This window comes from Myotis nattereri (genome assembly GCF_964212035.1).
Source record: "Myotis nattereri genome assembly, chromosome: 18".
Lineage (NCBI taxonomy): Eukaryota > Metazoa > Chordata > Mammalia > Chiroptera > Vespertilionidae > Myotis > Myotis nattereri.
This window is the reverse complement of record NC_138093.1, coordinates 39473487-39485218: the sequence shown is the minus strand read 5'-3', so window position 1 is coordinate 39485218 and position 11732 is coordinate 39473487.

Genomic DNA, 11732 nt, shown 5'->3' with positions numbered 1-11732 from the left:
TTTTCTGTGTGCCCTTGAGCCCGTTGCTGCCTGACCATCCGAATGTCCTGCCGGGGCCGCCGGAGCTCTTGCACTGAAGGACCTCCACTGGGCCTTTCTGTCCTTGCCCAGCTCCGGCCGCCCACTCGGGCTCATGCTCGCACCTCCACACCGAGGTGGTCCCCTGGCTGTGGCTGTTGCTGGATCCTCTGCCGCTGCGACCCAGACCGGCCAGCCTTTCCTTTTGCGCTGGGAGGTCTGAGCGGGCCTGAGCGAGGCTGTGGTCCCTCACCCGCTTTCAGCCGGGAAGGGAGAGTGAACGTACCCTCTGGCTTTTATGGGTCCCGGGTGCCTCTTGGAGAGTCCAGGTCTTGACGGGCACAGCACTGCCTTTAAGATGCACCAGGGTGTGTCGATGGTGGTGAACTGGGCTTTGAGGTCAGACCTGTCTGGGTGTGAGTGCGGCTCTGCCACATCCACACTGAACAAGTCACCTGACCCCTGGCCCTCAGATTGCTCGTGTTTAACCAACGGGAGTAAATAATCCGCACCGGTAGCGGCAGGAGAGGGCCCAGCATGGTGGAGGGGTCGCAGTAAACGAGGTAACGTTACTTAACCCCAGAAATCGCCGATGGCCGCGGACGGTGACAGGGTGCATGTCTCTGGCCGTTAACGTTTCTAAAAGCAGTGCCCTGGGACAACATGTCTGCACGGTGGGTGTTGCCAGGCGTGATGTCATTTAATATCCACAGCAACTCGCCCGTGGTGGTCTTGTCTCCATTGTTCAAGGGGAGCGGCCTCAGGGGTCTGTGCGGGTCCCACCAGGAGGGGGCGGCGGCTCTGTGGCCTGTGGCCAGTTTGCTCCGACTTCTCCAGTGAGGACACGTGGGCAGCGCGGGCGTGAGCCTGCCTTCCAGACCTTCCAGAACCTTCCAGAAGCCTAAGTTTCTCCTGCCGCTGCCTGTGCTTTGTTTGCTTCAGACTTGTTTTTGTGGGAGGAAGACATCCATTTCAAATCTGCTGGACACCGTTACCAAGCAGCTGCTGGTTTACAGCAGCCTCGTGGGTGGCAGAGACGGGGAGTGGAGAATTGGGGTTTCAGACCCGGGGCAGTCGGGGCCGTCCTGCTCCCCTGCCTTGCAAGCTCACCGCTGGGGGGAGAGACCATTGCATTCTGGGAGTGGAGGGAACCACTGAGGTGACACCTGCCGACGGGATGTGCTCACCTGAGGCCACAGGTCGGCTGTGGGCGGCAGGATCCCCGCCCCGTCCTCCATGGCCCTGCTCCCTGCGGCCGCTGTGCTGGGAGGTTGGGAGCAGCTGGCCAGCAAGCTCCTGGCCGCTCCACGCCCCTCAGCGCCTGCCTCCCAGCTCCTGTCTCCCTCTCAAAGACGGCTCCCTCTGCCTCCAGGCTCGGCTCCTCGGCGTGGCTGTGCCCCGGCCACCGCTGCCCAGGCCGGCTGGCTCCTCGGCCCCCCTCCTGGGCAGGCCGCCTCGTCTCCGGGAAGAGCAAACTGCCCCCAGCTGAGCATTGCCACGGTGCTTACCAGTGCGAGGAGCTTCTGTCACTGGGGGGGCGACTGTGGGCTCTTTACCCACGGACCCTCCCACCCCAGGCTGTGTGTGCCCTAAATACAATGGAGAAGTGGGGCGTACCTTAAAAAGGGGTGTGGGGTGTGGGCATGCTGCTCTGGCTGCGTCTGGCTTGGGGAGCGCCACAGGTGACAGCTGTTGAGTGATGAGAACACGTGGAATGAGTTAGGAACGGCTGCAGTGCTGTGGCCGGGGACCCCTCAGTGGGGCAGCCTGGCCAGCCCTGTCCCCTCAGATCACTGCTGCACAGCGCGTCAGTGTGCAGGCTCATGGAGCCACGAGGCTAGATTGCTGATACAGTTTTGACTTTAAAACCCAAGTATTTTTTGATGTACGATGTGCAGTAGTTTCTTCACAGATATTATTTTTTAAAAAGCTAACAGACCTTCCACTGAAGTTAAATGCAGATTTATATCCGTGTGTCTCTTGATAAGACGTTAACAGAAGAATTTAGATTTAGAAGTCCAGATCTTTTTGGAAGTCCTTACTTAAAACATTGGGGGGCTAAATTATGTGTTTAAAGTACCTTCTAACACAAAGCTTGATGAAACTCTGAGATCTTGAGGGTTTTATTTGAGTAAAGAGGGAAGGTGCTGTGCAAGGTATTTAATTCCAGTTCACTCAAGATACAGGGTGTCTAGTTCCCCTTTCGGCAGCTTTCCAGTTCTACCCTGATGCATGGGTGACCTCCAGCGTGCACCAGCACCGCTCCCGGAGGGCCCGCAGGCTCCTCGCTCCAGGGCCGGAGAGCCAGTGGGGGTAGCAGAGCCTGAGTACATGGACAGAACAAGATTACCTGCCCCCTAGCAGGAACTGGCCAGCTGATCATGGCTCAGAAATGCACGAAACATCCTGTAGCTCCGACGAGCTACGAGCAGGGAAGAGTGAGTCCATGGGACAGGAGGGATTGGCTCTTTGAAGCCAAAGGTCGGTCCATAGCATTGTGATCAGCGATTTCAGCCGTTTCATCGCGTGGCACAAACTAACTGCTAAAATTCTGCGGCATGCCAAAAAACATGTTTTTTGACAATTTGACAAAAAAGAATAGGTGCAATTTTGGTTCGTTCCCACTGGATGACTGTTGTTTTGGCTGTTGTCATTTTTATTTGGCGATCTAAGGGAGAAGAGGTCAGTGCCTGGACTAAACGGGCAGGTGTTGCATGTTTTAAAGTTCTTTTGGCTCACTAGTTGGAAATCGGTGTAATAAACAATACTAGTGTGCGCATTCATAGCAAAGTAGTGTCACTACATCTAATAAACAAAACCAAGAAAATGTCACAGATAAAAGCTCCCTGATGTGAATGGGCTGCCACACTGAGCGTCTTGCCTGGCGTCCTGGGACCATGCGGACGAGCCTGGGCAGTTGCAGCCGCGGCCGGACATCCGTGCTGGCAGGAGGCAGTGAGGCTTACCGACCGAAAGTCTGGACGAACCTTGCGTTTGTGAAATGTCCTACAGGAGAATCAGCTTACAGTTAATCTTGCCTTTCTGCTATGACACATGTTTACTTTGCCTTCCGTATATTTGCTTGACTTAGCCACTTTGAACAAGGAAAGGAAACACACAAAACCCCTCTGAACTCATATTTTTGGCTGCGTTTGTAAATTGTGAAGGTGGGGGTGAGGATGTTCAGAAACCCATGGAAATTTCTGTGCCTTCAGAACATTGTGCCTGTTCAATATGATGAGCTTTTAAAAACACTTTGTTAAAACGTGGTTCCGTTTTTATAATTGTATAGTCAGCAGTTTTGAATGTTGCTGATGGCATCACTGAATTTTTTAATATCCAGAAATGTTTGTGTGCTCCTTTTCCTACCTTGAGCTATTTCATACAATAAAGACTCTGCTCTTTTTACTCATTTCAGAGAGAAAGGATTTTGCTGGCATAAGCTATTTCACCCCCCACCCCAAAAAGAATCACAAACAATTCATTTTTTGTTGTGCTTTTCTCCCCTTTAATAAATGATAATGTTATGATCTTTAATAAAGCTAGTGTTGCCTCTTATTCTTGTTTGTATTTCCAGGAGTCACTACACCAAATGATGATTGTATGACTATAGGAAAGACCACGCCTTTAATATGAATCCTTAGTGGGTAGCATACATTGTAGGCACTTCCAGATGTTGGTTAAGCTGAACTGGTATGTGGCCCTCTCTTTTGGAGGCCCGGGGATGGGTGTAAGGACAGGTGTGAAGGTGCTGGAAAGGTAAGGTGTTCTGGGGCTGTTCCTGCACACATAGCTTGTTTAGTCACATTGACTAAACTAGGGTTGTTAGATTCATTAGCATAAGGTTTATAATTTTTTAAAATTCTTTTCATGTCTATAGGATTTGTAGTGTCCCGTCTTTCATTGCAGAGACTGGTACTTTGTGTCTCTTCTCTTCGCCTGAGGTTTATGAATTTTATTGATTGTTTTAAAGAAACCTGTTAAAAAGATTTGAACAAGTATTTAATGAAGACGTGAATGGTTAACAAACATCTAATATTGTGTTATTGTATGAAGATGAAAAACCAGATAAAACTAAATTCTAGACTTTAAAGGTGCATTCTTAGGTGGTTAAATTAAAATGACAGGCAAAGAAGTTATTTGCATAAAGTTAGGATAGTGATGACTTTGGGAGGGATGGGGAGATTAATGATTGGGAAGGGACACGGTGTGCAGGCGGATCCTGGGTGCTGGTCATGTCCTATTAAGTGGAATTTACATTTACAAGATGTTTACTCTGATAAATCTGTATGTGTTTGAAATGTCCTACATGTGCACTTTCGTGATGTATCTACATTATAAAAGGCCAGTGGCCATAACACTGGAACGACCAAATGACCGGTCACCAGGAGGTGATTGATGGGTCTCCTGGCGCGGTGGGTCTGGTGTTCCGCGGCCGTGTGGTGGGTCTGAGTCTCGTGTGATTTCGTGTGCTGGGTCTCTAGTTTTACAATAAAAAATACCCACTTTCATTTCATGATTGGTTATCTGTTTTTTATTTAATTGATTTATTTTCTTACCTTTATTATTTATTTTCTTATACTTTCTTTGGGTTTAACTGATTCTTCTAGCTTTTTAAGGTGGGAGCTTAAATAATTGATTTTAGATCTTTCATCTTTTCTAATATAATACTATAAATTTCCCTCTAAGCACTGCTTTAGCTGCACTTCACAAATTTTGATATGTTGTGTTTCATTTTAATTCAGTTTGAAATATTTTCTCATTTCCCTGTGATTTCTTCTTTGACCTATTGATTATTTGTAAGTGTATTTAACTTTCAAACCCTTGGAGATTTTCCAAATAGCTATTATTGATTTATAGTTTAATTCTTTTGTAGTCAGAGAGCATACTCCAAATGATTTTAATCTTTTAACATTTATTGGGCCTTGTTTTATTATTGCCCAGCATATAGTCTATCTTGGTGGGTGTTCCAGGTGTCTTTGAAAAGATTGTGTATGTGTTGGGTGGAGTATTCAATAAATACCAATTATGTAAAATTGTCTCATAGTGTTGTTCAGCTTCTAACCTTACTGATTATGTCTACTTCTAGAAATTATAATTTGGGTTTAACTATTCATTCAATCAGTTGTTTACACTTTGCTTATTCTAAACCTTTTGAAAAATAAAACACACAAAGATAGAAAATACAAACCAATAAAGAATGTACAGCTCAGTGATGGTATCACCACCACCCACATCAAGAAATAGAATGTTGCCAACACCTCGAGGTTGCCTTGTGCGCTTGTGCGGTATTGCCTCCTGTGTCTCTCAGAGGTCACCGCCATCCTGTGTGCAGCGTCCCTGCGCTAGTTTTCTTCAGAATGCCTTCCTTTCTCCGTTTTACTGAGCTTTAGCTGATGTAGCCCTGTGTAAGTTTAAGGTGTACAGTGTAATGACTTACATCAGGGGTCCTCAAACTGCGGCCCGCGGGCCACGTGCGGCCCGCCGAAAACATTTATCTGGCCCGCCGGGTGTTTTTACCGCCACTGCCTGTCCTGCTTAGCAGCCGACTCGTCCTGGGCCCGCAGTGCGCATGTGTGGAATGTCTGAGGGACAGTGAGCTGGCCCCCTGTTTAAAAAGTTTGAGGACCTCTGACTTACATATACTGCAAAACGATTACCACCATACCTTTTGTTAACCGATCATTTCATATAGATAGAAAAAATGTGTTTTTTCCTCTCCCTGCGATGAGCTGGAAACGGTTCACGGAACCCCTGGGCCTCTGAACAGGGTCGGGGTGAAGAGATTGGAGTCTTTCGCATAGAAAAACCAGCCAGCGAAGGGCTAGCAGCGGCCCCTGTAGTGATGGAGGGCATGGGAGTCCGGAGAACGCACACCCAGGTTGGTGCCACCACACCGCTGAGTCCCAGAACCCAGCAGCTTCGGGAAGATGGAAGGAGGGCCCTTCAGCCTCACCTTGTAGAGCAGGGGCGTAACCAAGACGTTTCCGTGCCGAGCGAGCCCGTCGCTGGCTGGGGTGATGGCCGTGTCTGCTGATGCCTCCACACCTGTCCCGGCACCTTCCACCGCAGTCCCTTCATCGTAACAGCGTGGTCTTTTGCACTTGCCTTCCATTGCCTTCAGGATGAGGCCGTGTCTCATACTTAGACCTACAGGGCTGTGGGCCTGGTGTGGTCTGGCTTCTCCCTTTTCATCTTCACCCTGTCATTCCTGCCTCCGGTCATGTTCTCTTGCCATGTGGTCTTCGCATGTGCTGTTTCACCTGCCTCTGTCCCCTCTGCCAGATTACTCCTCCTCACCTGCACATTTCAGCGTCAGCCTCACTTCCTGGGGGGGGGGGCACCCCCTCCGCACCCCCCCACTCTGTGTTGTCCTTGGCAGACTGGAAGTCCCCTGAGGGCTGAGTCTGTTGTTGCTGACTGCCCTGCCCCCCAGCACACCACCCAAAGGAGACTCTGCACCTCAGTTATTTGCTGAATGAATGAAAGTATAAAGGGGAGGCCACAGGCAGGCAGGCTGACGGGCCTGCGGATGTAGTTGGTCTGTCCCCACACAATATTTAAAATGTCTTTGCTTTTGGTGCCTTGGATGGACGCATGCCTTTTCATGTCTCCAGGCTGGGTGCCCAGCCTCGGGTCCTAGGCCAGCGTGTGTGTGTCCCTGGCTTAGCTGCATGAGGGTGGGTAGCTGCGGGGAAGTCAGGAGCCTTTTAACCTTGTCAATCTGGAGGACAGGGTATCCTCCCTGGGGCGGTTCCCTCCCATCATCATCGTCAGCGACTGAAGGGAGGTTTGGAATGACGTTCTTGTAGATCCCTGGAGACACGGGCAGAATTCATTCTGGGTGATGTTTCTGGTGAAAACGCAGCTGTGTGGGGTGTGACGAATAGTGGGTTGCCAGTGGCTTTATAGGTTAACCTTTCGGACACAGAGAGGGATGGGTTGTCGGCGTGGGAGGGTGTGTGACGAGTCTCCTATGACATCGGGTTGGAACTGCCTCCCCAGACACTAATGAAAGAGTAATCCTCCCTAAATTGCCCCAAAGCTAGTAATCCCCCGGCTGCAGGTTGGTGATTAGAAAAGAAAGGCAGAGCAGCTGTCTTTTTGTTCGGTTTAATTACGACCAGGTACCTGGGCCAGCGTTAATTTCCTGGGGGCACGGGCGGGGGAGCAGGTGTCAGGTCTCTGCAGGGACTGAATGTACAGACGCGGGCTCTGCGCGGTGTGTGCCGGCGGCATGGCCAGGCCGCTCCAGGCCTGGGCTCAGGTTGCGTGGCTTTCCACTTCTGCCCTTTGAGTCCGAGACACGGCACCGTGCGCCGAGGAGGGCAGGGCTATCGGGTGTCCGCCAGGTCGCACCCCTTAATTAATACCCTCCGCTCACCCCCGGAAAGCAGCAGGGCAGCTGCTGGACCTGGGAGATAGAACGACATCCTCCTCAGGCAGAACACGGAGCCCTCATCCCCCAAGGTCAGGGCCGGGGGTCAGAGCTGGCATGACCCCTAGTTCCCACATCCCAGTCGGTGTCCAGGGTGCTCACAGGCGGCCTGCGAGCTGTGACTGCTCTTGGGGGGGGGCGGGGCGTGTTCCTGCTCATGGTGAGCTTGGACGCCACCCTCCACTCCTCCGTGTCCTCTGTCCTGGGAAATGCCCGTCTCCTGCCCAGCCTTCCAGCTAGACTCCAGGGCATCCTCGCGTGTGCCCTCTCCCCAGCAGCGGCAGCCTGTGGACCCCACCTTCTAAAGAGCTGCCCCGGCTGCCATGCCCTCTGCGTCCCCCTGCACCTGCTGGCTCGCCCTCCCCCCTGCCCTCCCCCCACAATGCCACGCTTGTCTCCTTGCTGAACGAAGTGGCCGCTCTAATCACCCAGGCGGCTTTTGGAAGCTGCAGTCATCTCGCACTGCCTTTGGGACGTGTGAGTCTCACCTTCACTCTTGCTGGGCTGGTATTCTAGCTTCAATAGTTCTCTTATCTACTTTACTTTTTCCTTGCCCTGGAAGACACACGTTGCACCTGCTGGCTCTGTTTCTCTGGCAAACGTGTTCTAACCACACTGTCGGTCCCGTGCCACCAGCAGGGTTTGCCTGTGGGAAATACTGAAGGTCCAAACCCCGTTAAATTTCCTCTCGTCCACGTTCCACGGCTGAACCCCTCCAGGTTATTGCAACGCTCCGTGGTTTTGCGCCTCCAGCCTCTTCATGGAATCTCTCTTCCTGGAGTGCAGTTCGTCCTGTGCCCGGTGAGCTTAGGCCCTTTCCGCACTCCGGTGTCGCCCGCTCCCCAGAAGTGTCCCGCTCCCCGGGTTCTGGGCCGCCTCTGGCAGCTTCCCTCCCAAACTTCACTGCAGCCATCTGGCCCTTTCCTCCCTCCTGGGCCCTGCGAGCCAGCACAGAGCGGCTCCGTGATGGGGTTGAATGAATGCTGGGGTTGGTGCCAGGGAAGCACACCCTCCTGTGGCCATAAAACCAGAGGATGTCGGGAGAACTCAGAGACTTCGGCCCCTCCTGGCACGGGAAGCAGGAGGAGTCGTGGTGTTGACTGCCCAGGATGCAGGGCTGTGTGGCCTCCAACTTAGTGGCTCAGTGCCGTGGGCTCATTACTTAACCAACTTTTTAGCTCAGCTGTCTCACCTAAATGGTGGGTATACTCATAGCACGAGCCCTATGGGATTCTTATAAGGATTAAGTGGGATCATCCCTATAAACTGCTTAGCATATTGTGTGCTTGGCAATTAGCACCACTTCTAAAGACACTGCAAGAAAACAATCATGGCTGTTCTCGAATATTTACTGTACAGAATTTTTATCTAATTGTTAAAATAGTAAATATACAGGAAGGGAAGCTTGGGTAAATGAAACATGACCCATTCATAAGATGGAATAATTTACAAACAGTAAAGTGATAACATTATTTGATAACATAATTATCTTTATATGTTGTTGAATTAAAAATTAGATATAAATCTTGTTAATGTTTCATTTACTCATATGGTTAAAAACTTATAGGAAAAAACCCAGTATTCCTCTGTCCCTCTCCCCAGAAGCAGTTACTGTCCTCTCTTTCTTTAAACATTTTAAAAAATTGTATTGATTTTTTAGAGAGAGGTGGGGGAGGGGGAGAGAGAGAGAGATTGGTTGGTTGTCTCCCGAATGGGCCCCATGGGATTAAACCCACAACCTGGTTATGAGCCCGGACCGGGAATCGAACCCGCCACCTCTTGGTGTATGGGAGGACGTCCAACCTGCTGTGCGCCCGGCCAGGGGCGTCACTGTCCTCTCTTTATGCTGTTACATCTGCCGTTTCTTCCCAGATTGCTGGACGGTGTATGCATGCGGCTAAGTTTGTTGATTTTCAATGTTAGACATGATTTACTCTCTTCCTACCATAGGAGACGTGAATTCAGCACCCCCTTTTCCCTGCCACACAAGCTTCCCCTTTTCTCATCATCCTAATACCATGAGTTTTTGTTAAGTCAATATTGACATTGTTACAATTGTATTTCTAGTCGAGGCCTAGTATACTGTGATTATATCTCCTTTCTTGGACAATTTGTTTTAACCCTTAGAGTTTGTAGTTGCCTCTGCTTTTTTCTTCTGCTTTCTGGCTTGTTTGTTTTTAATGTTCTCTGGTGGGCGGGATTCGAAGATGGCCCCCAAGATTCTGTCTCTTGGGGGAAAAGCCCGTGCCACCCCCTTCCTTGAGGGTGGCAGGGCCTCTGAATGTGGTGGGGTGTCACTCCTGGATTATGGCAAGAAGGACTTTCCAGGTGCAGTTAGGATTCCTAGTCAGTTTACTTAGTTAATAAAAGGGAGTCATTTTAGGTGGGTCTCACCTAATCCTATGATCCCTTAAAAGAGGAGAAGGTCCCTCCCGCTGCTCTGGAGGGAGAGAGCCAGCGGCGAGGCTCTGCGTGGATGGCGTGGAGGCCTGTGGGAGCCGCGGGCCTCAGCCCGTAACCGGGACAGAGCCCGCCCGCAGCCCGCCTGCTGGAAAGGCCTGACTGTGGTTACGGTTTCTCTTGTTCTCCTCTGCTGCCTGCATAGTCTGTTTCCTCAGAATTTCTTTTTTTTTGCTTTGGTTTGACTTAAATGTTGGATGGTCCCTGACTGCGTGGTCCCTGACTGCGTGGGCATATCTAAGGTGGAGGCACAGATATGATGATGACCTGCCTACTAGCAAGGGCAGGCGTGACAGAGGGCCTTCCCCGTTTGATGGGCGGGCGGTACTTGGGGACGGGTCATTTCACGGAGGAATCAAGTCTCTTACCTAAGGACTGTGTCTTTCTCTTCTTGTGAAATCTCACTTGAGGAGAATACACACACACACACACACACACGCAGTGAGTGGCCAGATTATTATGACCACCCATCAGTACTTCGTTGGGCCACCTTTTGCCTTCAACACTGCGGCGATTCTTCTTGGCTTTGACTCCACGAGATGTTGAAAGGTGATGCGAGGAATCGGACACCATGCCTGATGAATAGCACTGTCCAGTTCTGTGAGGTTTGATGGCTGTGGAACCAGCTGCCTGATGGCTCTTTTAACTTCGTCCCACAAATGCTCAATTGGATTGCGATCTGGTGATTTGGGGGCCACCTAAGCAAGGTAAAGTCTCCCTCATGTTCTTGAAACCACTCCTGCACAATACGAGCACCGTGGCATGGCGCATTGTCTTGATGGAAGAAGCCGTCTCCATTGGGATACGCCATCAACGTGATAGGATGAACGTGATCAGCAACGATACTTAGGTATGTTGTGCTATTCAGATGTTTATAATGATCTGGCCCTCTAGCAACTTCAGTGCGAAATTATAGTTAATTTGCCTACAAACATCAGGTGGTCATAATAATCTGGCCAGTGTGTGTGTGTGTGTGTGTGTGTGTGTGTGTGTGTGTGTGTGTGTGTATTTTAAAAATTGATTTCAGAGGGGAAGGGAGAGGGAGAGAGAGATAGAAACATCAATGATTAGAGAGAATCATTGATTGGCTGCCTCCTGCACGCCCCCTACTGGGGATCGAGCCGGCAATCCAGGCATGTGCTCTTGACCAGAATTGAAACTGGGGCCCTTTGGGCCGCAGGCAGACCTCTATGTACTGAACCAAACTGGCCAGGGCTCACCCAAGGATATTTTTCTGCTGATTTTTAGAGAGTGGAAAGGAGGGAGGAAACGGGGAAAGAGAGAGAGAGAGAGAGAGAGAGAGAGAGAGAGAGAGGTGTGAGAGAGACAATGTGCCCTAACCAGGGCGGAGATCGAACCTACAACCTAGGTAACTAGTCCTTACTGGTCATTGAACCCGAGACCCTTGGGTGCGCGGGTGGACGCTCTAACCATTTCGCTACCTGCCAGGGCAGGACTGTGCCTTAATCCTCTGTGCTCAGTGTGGCCCTTACACCTGCCCCATCAGTGACTCCTGACTCCGAGGACAAATGCTTCCAAGCCCCTCTCTTCTGAAAGTCAGGCTCTTGCTTTCCGAGGCAGCGGGGGAGGGATAGCTGCCTGGCTGGTGGCTGGGGGTCTCCAAAGGGAACTGTTTCTGATATAAACTTTCAAGACATCGTCCCATCACCGGGTCCCACCCAGACGCACCCACACCCTCCCTTTCAGAGGAAAGCGATGGTCCAGTCCCTAAGATGCTCAGACTTCCGTGCACACTGTCCTGCCTGTGGTTTCTCCCCGGAAGCTCAGCGTTCTCTGAGCTGCTCCTTCGTGACCT